We start from the raw sequence: 14,975 nt of genomic DNA, 5'->3' as shown, positions 1-14,975 counted from the left end.
TACCTGTATGCGTCTGAGTCTGCGGGAAGGCTGCTTGTAGCTGGGGACCTCAGTACTTAATTTGAGCCGGTAGTTGCAGGTGGGCCTTACCATCACTTATTGATCCTCACAATACTTTGATCCAAAGAAATACCCACAGGCGAGTGAGCCTGTAGGCCTCACTCTAGTGACACTATTGATCACCAAACGGTTTGCTGCCACCAACGCACTGGTGCTGCTTAACTCCTGGTAAAGGCAGTAGCCTTCCACCACTATGAGGTTACATCTTTGGGCACCTGTCCCAGTTCAACAAGACAGCAGTCCATGAGACAGGCCTATATCATGGTGCACATGCATGATCCGTGTTGGCCTGTGACAAAAAAATCAGCTTTAGGGATACAGACAACAGTACAGCGGGGCACCCAGGGCAGGGGTACACATCTTTACCATGCAGCACACTTTTCCATCCAAACAATATTGTTTTGGTATAAAATAATTTAGGAACCTTTTAAAATTTAAAAATAAATGTACCTTTTTAGTTTTTTAAAAATAAAAATTATTTTAAATTAAATCTATACATAACTTTTAGTAAATTTATATAAAATAAACATTTTACTTAAGGTGTTTAAAAAAATAAATCTTAAAAATAATTCGAATGTACTATAGATAATAAAGGGCATGCATTTGATAATTTAGTTAATAGTGTAGCATTTTGTAAACTTTGTTGCACATTTAAAAGACATATATACATTCATTTACAGTAATGTTACTGTCCTATATGATGATTTTGCAGACTCCACCTCCTGTTTCAGGGAGTAGGGACACCTAAATCTACACTTTGTAGTAACTTTAAAATCAGAAAAGGTGAATAGCCTGAAATAGTACAGTTACTACACAGTGTAAGATAACTTTGCTTGTGTAGATTTAATTGAATATTAAGTTACCCCCGTGAATAACCCCCTATATCTGTAGTTTGTGACAGGGCATCTGGGGGTGCTGTATTCCTGGATAAATGCATATCTGTGACAGAGCTGCTGGTAACTGGATACTTAGAAAATGTGACTTCTGCTGGGAAGCATGTGTTCCTGAATATATCCTTGACTATGAGTGGACTGGTGGAGCAGTTGGATTCTGGACCTTGCACAGCGCGCATCTTCGTGGGGTGACGCATTAACAAAAAAAACATTACCCCCCTCGGTCACTCCCACGTCACAGTCTTCGCCAATTAAGTTAAGATCTCGTTATATGTACACAATCACACACTGGTAGATTGAAAATAAGAAAGGCAGGTAACTCCACCCACAACACCCATCATGAAGCGCAGCCCTTACCGGAAACACAGTCTGTTTTTTTTCCCCTCGCGGACAGTCACTTGCAGGTACATTATTTCTGATGTATCATTTTTCACAGGCTGATTTGATTTTCTGCAGATATCTGATGACCCTTCACTGAGGGGACGCGGACAGGGCCCGTATACTTCGTTCAAAATATGTTAAATGTAGGTATTACAATTTATCTTGGTATATTGCAGAAACAAACTTAGATAGAGGTAGATTGATCTCAATCCATGATATGGATGGGTCTGCTGAATTGAGTACAAATTCTAACTAGGTCTGGATTGTGCATGTGAGTAAGCCAAACGTCGCGAAAAGGACCCCTGACAAGTAAATATCTTGAATATCACATCTAAGAACATTGCCAGACTAACTGAAATAAGAAGGCCTTAGACAAGAACTTATTAGAAACAAAATTATCACTTTTACCCTTCAAAAAGTGGTAAACAACTACTATATATTAAAAAAATGACATTTCCATTGTTTTTAGGGCTACTATAGGTGGTTAAGGATGTCATTCAGCTGCACAGATGCCCCTAATCTGAAATAATATATATAGACAGAATTAAACTAAATTTGTACAAAGAACCAGGATTTTTTTACGGCAATACTTAAAGGCTTCATTAAACATGTTTGGTCTAAATGTTATTTTATTTTCCCTTAGTGAGTTCAATCTTGCTCAATATTTATATTACACCAGGTGTAGCAGAATGATCATACAGACATTCCATTTCTTCTTATAGGCGATTTTAATGCAAGGATCCCTACAATTTATACGGAAGAATCTTTTTCAAATAGGTAAGAAAATTTGCTTTCTTTTCTTGAGCCAGATACCGAATAAGGTAAAACCAGATAAAAAGGAAATATTTGTAAAAATCTGCTGAAAGTATATAACTGTGCTAGCCTAAAAAGACTCTTCCCAGAAAATTGATGATTCTGCAATCTCAACACAATTTGCTCCCCCTGATCTTAGACAAGAAAGTTAGTAATATAGGAAGAATTAGGAATTAATCATCGGCCCTTAAAAAGTCTAATTACTTTATAATAAAGTATGAAAGAGAGAAGAATGTGGATAATGAGGTTTTGACTAACCCTGGGCGGTGCAGAGTTTTCCGCACAATGCGGAGCTCGCGGAGTTCTGAAAAACTCTGCTCCGTGTAGCTGAGTTTTTCACTTCGCTCGCGTTCGTCAGTGTCAGGTTGGTGACCGTGAGCATGGAAAATCAACCTCTCGGCGAGATTTTTCCTCATTTGCGATCGCCAACATCAAGTTGGCGAGCGCGAGTGTGGAAAATCAACCTCCCAGTGAGATTTCTCAACAGGGGGGTCAGGTTTCTCATTGCGAGTGGTCATGTATGCTCGGGACCCCTCGCGTTGAGAACCAGGCCGTTCGCATTGAGAAACCTGCTGCTCGAGTAAAAATCTATTCGAGCGGCAGGAAAAGAAAGCAGGGACCGCTTGTGCTGTGCATGGTGCCGTTTGCGATGTCTGCACAGTGCAGACACGCATCTTGCACTGTGCAATCACAGCAAACAGCATTTTTCTATGGTACTCCGCCGCTTGCGGAGCTCCGCATAGTGTAGCAGAGTGTTTTTTTGCACTTCGCAGAGTTCCACGTAGTGCAACTCTGTAAAGTCCACCCAGGGTTAGTTTTGACACACGGTTGTTCGTACCATTATACAGACAGAGTCAGACTGTAGTGTGTGTAAAATGCTCAATTTTACAACAAAGTGGAATGATTTTCAATGATGTTTTAAATTAGGTACATTTCTAAAAGTGCTTGCTGAGTCAATGAAAAAGGTGGACCAGTGTTAGGAGGGTTCAGAATTATTTTCAATTCAATGCTTTAAATGTTTTTTATCGTCATATATGCCATAAACCAACAACATACAGAGTTTTTCAGGTTTTTATTTGCAAATGCTTTATCCAGGCATGCTGGAGAGTGCAGGGCTTTTCTATATACGGAGCCTTATTTATATTTCTTCTGGAGGACTTGGCACTGAAGCCTTCTCTGTCTTTCCGGCCTAAGGCCATATGAGGTTTTCACATTTCTTAGGATAGTTTGATGCCCATTATGGCTACTGAGGGTTCTGGTTCTGCTGATCAGGGCTTTGATTCCTTTGGTAGTGGTCTAGCAGTTACTGTGTAGTAGGCCCGGTCCAAGACATTCCATGCCCATCAGTGGTGGGATTCGGTCCTTTATTGCTTCAACTGGTGCTGGGTTGGAGTCGTCTCCCCTTTCATTTGCAGGCTGGGGCGTAGCTTCAGGAGGGGGTGTTCACTGTGTTACACCCCCCTAAAAAATGTATTCTGCAGCAAATAGTTGGGTAAAGGTGCTTTCATTTGGGTATGGTGAGGTGTTTGTCGGATTTCACGCTGAATTTTCACATGCCCACAGTGACAAAAAGGAATATTGACAGTGTGTGCAGTTCCTGTAAGGGGAAGCAGGGAAGACAGGTCTTTTTTCGTGATGCCCTCACACACCCCGAGAGGTGTCATGCTTCATCATTGGGCTGTTGCCCCTCGTCAGGCCGGCGCTGCAATGCCTGACGGGCTCCCGAAACTGAGGCTCTTTAGCGGGGATCTTTTGAAGAAGAAGCCGTAAGGTGCGTGCGGGTGTGGGGGCTAGGTAGTGCACAAGGGAGTGAGATAGTTAAAATAGGTAAGGAACAGTCCTATTGGGATCAAATTTAATAAGCTAGGTAGCTCCCGCCTAATTAAAAATGGTCTGTGTGCCCCTGTGTGGAAGACAATGTTCCTCAAGGGTCAAGTTATGTGTGAAAGGTCAACATGTTTCGTGCCTGGTAGGACGAAGGCAAGTTGTCTCCAGTAGCCTATCACCGGAGCAACAACGTGCTCCGGCTCGCCCCGTCAGCCACAGACACTCGGACTAGGGGTCTACTGATCGCCCCAGTACACGTCTACTAGGCCTTCCTACCTTCCTGGTAATTTATGTCAATATACTAAATACCAGGTGGTAGTGCACTTCTTCACAGATTATCAGTCCTGACGAAGTGCCAATTGACCCATTAGGGGCAAACCAGGCACAAAACATGTTGACATTTCACACATAACTTGACCCTTGAGGAACATTGCCTTCCACACAGGGGCACACACACCATTTTTAATTACGCGGGAGCTACCTAGCTTATTAAATTGGATCCCAATAGGATGGTTCCCAACCTATTTTAACAACCACACTCCCTTGTGCACTACCTAGCCCCAATACCCGCACACCCACACGCACCTTACAGCTTCTTCTTCAAAAGATCCCCACTAAAGAGCCTCGGTTTCGGGAGCCCGTCCGGATTTGCAGCGCCTGCCTGATGAGGGGCAACAGCCCAATGATGAAGCATGACACCTCTCGGGGTGTGTGAGGGCATCACGAAGAAAGACCGTCCTAGTTCTTAACATTACCCCGGAGCCTATGTGCAGGACCTCCTAACCCGGCTCTCTGTCCCTCCTTCTTGATTTCACTATGACAAAAACCCACACACTCTCATCTCTGCCTTAAACCTTGGTTATTTTGAAAACTACTGTGTTTTACGTACCCCTGACAATCCACACTTCTCTTTCTTTCCACTGCTTCGTAATCTCCTTTCGTGTCCTGCTTCTCATAATGTATTTTATCAAGATGTCCCAGCGTGATTTTTGGGAAAGCTGAAGTTTACACCTCCCAGTGTTACTGACCAAGCTACGCCCCTGTTTTTAGGGTTGTTATTTAAGAAGGATGACAGTATCCTGGGCAAACTGTAAAGGGATATCCATGTCCAGCAGTTGTAAATCCGCTACTTTGGGCTTCTCTGCATACTTTTGTTTCAAATTATGTGGCAAAGTTGATTAAACTATGTGGCATGGAAGGCCAAATTTGGTGGTATCATGCAAACGTTTTGTGATACTATTACTTATTTTGTCATTTTTGCACATGCTCACCAGTGGTGGCCGGCATGGATCGGGGGTGGGGGGATGATGAGCGGGTTCAAAATAAAGAAAAAAAACATTCCTGATTGTCGTGTCCTTCCTCGTCTCTCCTCCATCGTCTCTTCAGGTTGGAACACGAAAGCAGGAAGCACCCGGCTCCATATATAGCCAATCACAACACTGCAATGCAGCATTGTGATTGGTCTGAGTGCCGTGGTTCGGTGCTCAGCCAGGGGCTGGGGGCCTGGGCATGTTCGACACGCAGGCTGTAATGCAACCTGCTTGGGGAACATGCAAAATGCGCATGAATGTTTTGCCGGCCCGTGATAGCTGGAAAAGCATTCATGCACATTTGGAGTGGGCAAACCACTCTTCCCCTGCTCTGAAAGCAGAGCCGAGCCGCTTCCCACACAGCGCTGCAGCAGCATGGAAACATACCATGATAATAACAACTCAGCCCAACCCTCTTCAACGTGTACATGAGACCCCTCGCAGCCATCGCATGCCAACACAGCCTCAACATCATCTCCTACGCCGATGACACCCAGCTGATCCTCTCCCTCACCAACGACCCCGACACCGCCAGAACCAACCTACACGAAGGGATGAAAGAAGTAGCCGAGTGGATGAAGAACAGCCGCTTGAAACTGAACTCAGACAAGACGGAAGTCCTCATCCTTGGATCATCACCGTCCGCCTGGGACGACTCCTGGTGGCCCCCCGCCCTGGGCAGCGCACCCAAACCAACGGACCACACTCGCAACTTGGGCTTCATCCTGGACTCCTCCCTATCGATGACCAGACAAGTCAACGCCGTCTCATCATCGTGTTTCAACATCCTACGCATGCTCCGTAAGATCTTCCGATGGATCTCCACCGAAACCAGGAAGACGGTCACCCAGGCACTTGTCACCAGCAGACTGGATTACGGAAAAACCCTCTACACCGAAACCACAGCCAAACTGCAGAAAAGACTCCAATGCATCCAGAACGCCTCCCCACCCACCTCCGTCTTACCCAAGACCACCTCTCCTTGAGGAAGCAACTCAAGACCTGGCTGTTCGAGCAGTAGCGGACCCCCCCCCCCCCCCCCCCCCCCCCCCCCCCCCCCACCAAAGCGCCTTGAGACCCTCCGGGTGAGTAGCGCGCTATACAAATTTCTTGATTGATTGGTTGTTATCATTTTATGTTTCCTTTCTGTACACTGCTATAAAGCAGAGGGGCGACACTCCTCCGCCTTAGCAGAGGAGCCGCCACTAATGGTCACCGTTGGACTTTGCCCTTTTTGCAGGTTCACCCCTAAACTTTTTGCATTTCTCCCAGCCTTTTTCTCTGTGTAGTGGTAGTGGTTTTAGGCCTCTAGGCACTTTAGCACTGTGGTGCAGGGTAAAGTGTGTGCGCTATGTGATACATTTAGTGAGAGGGGCCTGCCCCCCCTTAGGAATGCATGAGGGATTCCCTGCTCAGTGTGTATCAGTGGTAATTCCTGTTATGAGAGTAGCAGTATGGTCAAGTCTGGTATGTATGAAATTGTGAGAATAAATGCTGCGCAACGGTGTGCACAGATTTATTATGACAATGTGAGAAATGACACTTTTAGAAGTTGAAAAGGTAAATTTGCCTTCAAGGGAATTTATTCAATCTATATTTTGTTTAGTTAAAGTTGTTCTGAGAAGGACTAGTCACTTGTCCTTAAAGTGAATATATCAACAATTTGCTAGTTTGAGAAAGAGCATTGCATCAACATATAACATATAAACATATAGACAACGACACAAGGTGTATACGAAAAAATATATCTTTATCAAATAGCTCAGTCAAAGAAATCAGCTACGTATACAGATCAATAAACAAATAGAAATTAGGACTGTAGGTACACATATAAGTAAATTACAAGGTGACACAACAGAACCTAAAACAACACCTATCCCAAATCACATTGAGTAAAACAAAGAGAGGGATAAGGTGTATAGTCGACGTTTCGGTTTCTCAGGCATTAGTTTGCTGAAACCATCCTCAGGACTGTTAATAAATTGTAGTCTGTATAGAGAAATTGTTATCTGTTTATAAAGTATCGTGACTGCATCCCATGGATGACTGTGGATCGAACTGTCTTTTAAAATCTATTAGTTGTGAGACAAGGGGCTTCACGTGATAATTCAAACTGTAGATGAGATATTTCTCTTTGATATTCCTCATAGAACTCAGATATTACAGAAGGACACGAAACATCCCGTGTGCGTAAAATCGGGTCTTGTCAATCACCAGTATCAGAATCAAACAAATGAATATGAAATGAAGTCGGTAATACGTAGAGCAGTCATTAATCCTGCGCCACCTAGTACTCGGACAGAGTAGAGTTGAAGAACGTCTCGTCTGTACGAACTCACGTACAGACGAGACGTTCTTCAACTCTACTCTATCCGAGTTCTAGGTGGCGCAGGATTAATGACTGCTCTACGTATTACCGACTTCATTTCATATTCATTTGTTTGATTCTGATACTGGTGATTGACAAGACCCGATTTTACGCACACGGGATGTTTCGTGTCCTTCTGTAATATCTGAGTTCTATGAGGAATATCAAAGAGAAATATCTCATCTACAGTTTGAATTATCACGTGAAGCCCCTTGTCTCACAACTAATAGATTTTAAAAGACAGTTCGATCCACAGTCATCCATGGGATGCAGTCACGATACTTTATAAACAGATAACAATTTCTCTATACAGACTACAATTTATTAACAGTCCTGAGGATGGTTTCAGCAAACTAACGCCTGAGAAACCGAAACGTCGACTATACACCTTATCCCTCTCTTTGTTTTACTCAATGTGATTTGGGATAGGTGTTGTTTTAGGTTCTGTTGTGTCACCTTGTAATTTACTTATATGTGTACCTACAGTCCTAATTTCTATTTGTTTATTGATCTGTATACGTAGCTGATTTCTTTGACTGAGCTATTTGATAAAGATATATTTTTTCGTATACACCTTGTGTCGTTGTCTATATGTTTATATGTTATATGTTGATGCAATGCTCTTTCTCAAACTAGCAAATTGTTGATATATTCACTTTAAGGACAAGTGACTAGTCCTTCTCAGAACAACTTTAACTAAACAAAATATAGATTGAATAAATTCCCTTGAAGGCAAATTTACCTTTTCAACTTTACTACCCAAGCCCTCAAGGGTATTTCGGGTTGCTCACTTCTTTTAAAATACTTTTAGAAGTTGGCATTTCTGTGTGCTATGTGTCTGCCTGCCCGATGTGAATTGCATGTCTGGTTTTGGAGGGACAGGGCAGGCTGAACCAGACTGGGTTGAATAGAGGGATCTGCAGTTGAAGTATGGGGACGGGTGACCCTTTGATCTGAGCAGGGCTGTGCCTGGCAAGGTGAATGATGGCTCCACCTCCCACTGTGTGTCTGATGGCAAACCCCCTCTTCCTCAAAGACAGGATGCAGCCTTGTAAACAAAGTGATCCAGGACCACACCAAACATGTTCTGGCTAAGTTCAGTGACTTGTGACTTTTGGGAACAAAGACTTTTGGTGGTCTAAGTAAGGGGGCTGTGACCTCATGAAGTTGTTCAGTTCCACGGTGCTCTTCTAGGATGATGTGCTGTTCCTGATCCTGCTGGGGCATGCTGCTGCTGGGGCCCAGGAGGAACTGCCATGAGGGCTTGCCTCCCTGGGCCCTGTATTACCCCCTTGATTGCTGAGGACTTTTGCTTTTGGAGCTATGGCTCCCTGCGAGCGCTATATTTTAATTCTTTCCTTGAGAAAGAATGTGTTACTTCTGGATGCCAAGACTAACCTCCGTCCGTGTAACTAGAGGGAAATGACTTTAAAACTTTCATCCCTCTTGCTGAAGCAACTACCCAAGGGCCTGATTTGAGCTTGCCTCCTGCTGAATTCTTAGGGACATTAGACGTCACCCATCAGCCATTCAGATTCCTATTTGAGGGGAATTCTCCTCGCAGGTGAGGCCTCTGTGGAGAATTCCAGAGCCTCTGGTTCTACTGCGGGAACGCGGACGGAAAGTCATCGTTATCACTATTGAGGGCCGCCGCTTCATCTGAGGAGCTGTTGCCACTGAGAGCCCGTCTTTCCCTGTGTTACCAAAGTCATCTTTATCCCTATTGTGGGCCGACGCAGCTGAGGAGCTGTTGCGGCTGAGAGCCTGCATTTGCCTGTGTTACCAAAGTCATTGTTATCAATATTGTGGGCCGCTGCAGCTGAGGAGCTGTTGCCACTGAGAGCCCGCATTTGCCTGTGTTACCAAAGTAATCGTTATCGCTATTGTGGGGCGCCGCAGGTGAGGAGCTGTTGCGGCTGAGAGCCTGCAGTTGCCTGTGTTACCAAAGTCATCATTATCCCTACTGTGGGCCGCCGCAGCTGAGGAGCTGTTGCCACTGAGAGCCCGCATTTGCCTGTGTTACCAAAGTCCTCGTTATCGCTACTGTGGGTCGCCGCAGCTGAGGAGTTGTGGCCGCTGAGTGCCCACATCTGCCGTCCTACGAGAATCATCGCTACCGCTATTGTGGGCCGCTGCAGCTGAGGAGCTGTGCCGCTGAGTGTCCGCCTTTCAGCCCTGTACTTTCACAGCTGTGCAGCACTTAGTGCTAGCTGCAACGTTTAGGTCTGCACAATTGCGCACATGGATTCTGCTGCATTGACAGCTGAGCTGACACTTTGGACATAGGGCATTTTGAGCCCCCTTGGAGAAGGCTAGTTGGCCAGGGGGACTGTTTGGTTTGTAGGGCGCCATGCCCTAATGTGATGGATGTGGTGCTAGGAAATGTGATTTATGTAGTATGATTTACGCACCCTGTTTTATGCCTCTAAATGTGGTTTATGATTATGAGGTTTTGCATACTGTATTTATGTTTGAGTTATCCTCTACTGTGGTTTATGTTAGTGAGATTATTTCCTAATGTGAGTTATGTTTAGAAGGTTAGCGTCTAATAGGTCTAGGCTTATGAAGTTGGTGCAGAATGTATTCCACGCCTAATATGATACTGTGCATAGTATGGCTTATGTTACAGGATGTTGCTGAGTACAGTGTTTGCCAGTAATTACTAGTTGTGTTCTATGTTTATTATCTGTTCTCCATTTACTATCTTTACTAAGTAATGGTTCTGACAGTGGTCCAAGTGGCCCTGTCATGTTTATATAATCCCCTGTAAATATTGCCCAGTGCCAGTTGACACCATGTATACTGTTTGATTACTATTCTAATGTGTTTTCTGATAATACAAAGGCTATTTTTGATATAAACTTGTGTGGAGTTCCTTTTGTGGTCTGCCTAGTATGTTGTTGCTGTGTGTGTGTTGTGCAAATGCTTTACACATGGCCTCTGGGGTAAGCCTGACTGCTCGTGACAAGCTACCAAGGGGGTGAGCAGGGGTTATATTTGGCGTGTAACTCCCTTGCCCTGACTAGAGTGGTGGTTTCTGCCTGGCTTAGGCACAAGCACTAGCCAACCAGAAATCCCATTTCTAACATTGGTGGGCAGCGGTGAGGACAGGACTTACGTTTGTGCAGTACCACAGTGACAACTGGGTACACTACAAGCTCTGTGTTTTAGATAGGCACATGTTTGGGGATTACTGTTTTTGATTTTGTTTAAGTGTCATTCTTTGAAATGTGCTTTCTTGTTGCACTATGAGTTGGGTGTCCTGCCAAGGACAGAAACCAGAGAATCTGGAGGAGTGGCGGCCCTTGTGCAGACTGCTATTTTCTTGGGTTGGCCTGAAGCTGAAGGAGTTGTGTACTGCCCTTGTGCAGACTGCTATTTATGGGGTTGGCCTGCAGCGCAAGCTAAAGGAGTTGTTACTGCCCCTGTACTGTCTGCTATTCCTTGGGTTGGCCTGAAGCTGAAGGAGTTGTACTGCCCCTGTGCTGTCTGCTATTTCTAGGGTTGGCCTACAGTTGTAACTTAATTGGCAAGGAGTAACTGGCTCGGGAGGGTAGATTATCCCCTAAGTGTAGTTTTAGTTTTCTGGTATCCCCTGTAGGGTGGAATCCAGTGGTGGCAGCAATATGTAGTCTAGCGCAGGAAGTCCCATTCCCAGTTCCCAGAGTATGGTACCTGGGTAAGAGGGGGACAGATTGAAATTCAGAAGCAGTAAGATGCTGGCTCACTAGTCGTGTGGGGGGAGTGTGGATGAATGTTGTGATGCACTGGACGTTTGAGTGATTGGTTAGCACGGTAAATGGTATTGAAGGGCTGTTCAAAATGTTTTGTCAGACCGAACAGGCCCCGTAATTGTTTTCAGGAGACGCACAAACACCTGTTAGAGTGTGTAAGTTCTGTGGTTGTAGGGAGCTCACATTGGGGAGGGATCCTAGAAGAATGATGCAGGTGTCTGCCAACCTAGAGTGGTGGAAGTGGTTCAGAGTAGCCCAGCTAGGTGACCTTGTAAGTGAGGAGGTTGCAAGGACTCACATCCTGTCCCACAGGGGAAGGTGTGAGACTGGGCCATATTCCGAGCCTCAACCTCAGTCTCCAGTACTGGATGGTTCTTAGAGGGAATACCAGGTAGGGAGCCTAGTCTGTCCTGTCAGACCTTTCTTCGAGGGGGATCTCCCCATGTTAGGTGAGCTGGGAGTGTCTGTAATCAGGCCTCCATCAGTTCTGGTGTCTTGGAGTGCCACTCCCAAGTGGATGGTGCGGAAGTCCAGATTGAGGGGTGATAGGGGGATAAAGTCCCCAGTAGAAGAACCATTGAATCAGGGACCAGACAGAAGGGCCAAGTCACCAAGGATTGGCCATGGTGACTCCACTTCTGCCCTGGGGCATCTTTACTCACTGTCAGACAGGAGGTTGCGAGCTCTGCGCCAGGCAGACTGTGACACAAAATAATAAGTATGTGTCACCCTTGGGGGGGATGCGTGCTCCCCTTGAAGTCCTGGTTCGCCGGGCATCTGACCAAAGGGTACCATCCCTGGGTTGGGGAGCCAGGAGCAGGTGTTTTCCTGACCTTGACGGCAGGGCAACTATAATCAGTGTCCTGACCGGTTTGCCTTCTAGGGGTACCACTCCAGAGGGGTGGTGCAGGCCTAGCTGGGATCTTTAGGGCCCTTGGCTGAGTGTGGTAGTACTACCCTGAGAGCAGGTGGGGTCATCTTCAGTGAAGGGACCCTGCTCTTCAGAAGGGTGGGTATTGGGCTCTGGAAGGGGGTGCAGAAAGAGGGAGTTCTCACCTCTGACCCCGGTGCAGCTGGTAAATGTGGATCCCAGGTGGTAGACTAGTTGATGGAGAGAGGTGGTCTGGTGGGTGCTTCTCCTGGGAGAGTGCGGAACCCCAGAAGTAGAGGTAGGGTGCGGAGACGCTTCAGCCCATGACCTCTGGTCAGCCTGAGGGCGCGGACCCTAGGTTGAAGGATCGGTGGTAGTCTAGAACTACACTGAGAGGGAGAGTGGAGAATGGCTATTATGTGCCAGGGGTTACTGCCCCCCACTCTGTGCTTTGGCAAGGACCAATGACATCTGGATGGCCGAGGGCCTGGTCCTTGCCTTGGACAACTAGGGAGTACCAGTGGGATAGCCTAGTTGGGCCTGAGAGGTTTTTTTTTCAGACAGAACCACATGGTTTCAGAGTGGCGTAGAACCGGAGGGTGTCCCTGCAGTGCAGGCCCATGTCTGTGTTCTGTCGCCCGAAGCAGGGAAGCCCATCAAGGTAGTGATTGGTCTACCCTGCGTTTTGGCTGGAAGGGGGTTGTGTTGGACTTGGCCCTTTTTGCAGGTTCACCCCTAAACGTTTTGCATTTCTCCCAGCCCTTTTCTCTGTGTAGTGGTAGTGGTTTTAGACCTCTGAGCACTTTAGTACTGTCATCCAGTGTAAAGTGTGTGTGCTCTGTGGTACATTTAGTGAGAGGGGCCTGCCCTCCCTTAGGAATGCATGATGAATTCCCTGCTCAGTGTGTGTCAGTGGTAATTCCTGTTATGAGAGTAGCAGTATGGTCAAGTCTGGTATGTATGAATTTATAAGAATAAATGCTGTGCAATGTTGTGCGCAGATTTATTATGACAATGAGAGAAATGCCACTTTTAGAAAATGTAATTTCTGTTTGCTATGTGTCTGCCTGCCCGATGTGAATTGCATGTCTGCTTTTGGAGGAACAGGTCAGGCTGAGCCAGACGTGGGTTGAATAGAGAGATCTGCAGTTGGAGTATGGGGAGGGGTGACCGTTTGATCTGAGTAGGGCTGTGCCTGGCAAGGTGAATGATGGCTCCATCTCCCACTGTGCGTCTGATGGAAGACCCCCTGTTCTTCAAAGGCAGGATGCAGCCTTGTAAACAAAGTGCTCCAGGCCCACATCGAACTGGTTCTGGCTGAGTTCAGTGACTTGTGACTTTTGAGAACAAAGACTTTTGGTGGTCTAAGTAAGGGGGATGTGACCTCATGAAGTTGTTCAGGTCCATGGTGCTCTTCTAGGATGATGTACTGTTCATGATCCTGCTGGGGCATGCTGCTGCTGGGACCCAGGAGGGACTGCCATGAGGGCTTGCCTCCCTGGGCCCTGCATTACCCCCTTGATTGCATTGGATTTTTGCTTTTGGAGCTATTGTGCCTGCACCCTGTGAGCGCTTTATTTTAATTCTTTCCTGGAGGAAGAAGGTGTTACTTCTGGATGCCAAGACTAACCTCCGTCCGTGTAACTAGAGGGAAAGGACTTTGAAACGTTCATCCCTCTTGTTGAAGTAACTAACCAAGGGCCTGATTTCAGCTTGCCTCCTGCTAAAGTCTCGGGGACATTAGACTTCACCCATCAGGCGTCCGGATTCCTATTTTAGGGGAATTCTCCTCGCAGGTGAGGCCTCTGATGAGAATTCCAGAGACTCTGGTTCTACTGCGGGGAACGCGGGCTGAAAGTCATCGTTATCGCTATTGTGGGCCGCTGCAGCTGAGGAGCTGTTGCCGCTGAGAGCCCGCCTTTGCCTGTGTTACCAAAGTCAGCATTATCGCTATTGTGGGTGGCCGCAGCTGAGGAGCTGTTGCCACTGAGAGCCCGCATTTGCCTGTTTTACCAAAGTCATCATTATTGCTACTGTGGGCCGCTGCAGCTAAGGAGCTGTTGCCGCTGTGAGCCCGCATTTGCCTGTGTTACTAAAATCATCGTTATTGCTGTTGTGGGACGCCGCAGCTGAGGAGCTGTTGCCGCTGAGAGCCCGCATTTGCCTGTGTTACCAAAGTCATCGTTATCGCTATTGTGAGCTGCCGCATCTGAGGAGCTGTTGCTGCCGAGAGCCCGAATTTGCCTGTATTACTAAAATCATCGTTATCGCTATTGTGGGACGCCGCAGCTGAGGAGCTGTTGCCGCTGAGAGCCCGCATTTGCCTGTGTTACCAAAGTCATTGTTATAGCTATTGTTGCCCTCCGCAGCTGAGGAGCTGTGGCCGCTGAGTGCCCGCATTTGCCATCCTACAAGAATCATCGCTACCGCTGTGCCGCTAAGTGCCCACCTTTAAGCCCCATACTTTCACAGCTGTGCAGCACTTCGTGCCAGCTGCAACATTTAGGTCTGCACAATTTCACACATGGATTCTGCTGCATTGGCAGCCGCCCTAACTCTTTGGACATAGGGCATTTTGAGCCCCCTTGAGAAGACTACTTGGCCAGGGGGACTGTTAGGTTTGTGGGGCGCCAGGCCCTAATGTGATAGATTTGGTGCTAGGAAATTTGATTTATGTAGTATGATTTACGCACCCTCTTTTATGCCTCTAAATGTAGT

The sequence above is a fragment of the Lissotriton vulgaris genome, chromosome 11, assembly GCF_964263255.1.
Source record: "Lissotriton vulgaris chromosome 11, aLisVul1.2, whole genome shotgun sequence".
Classification (NCBI taxonomy): Eukaryota; Metazoa; Chordata; class Amphibia; order Caudata; family Salamandridae; genus Lissotriton; species Lissotriton vulgaris.
Note: the sequence above shows the minus strand (reverse complement) of the source record.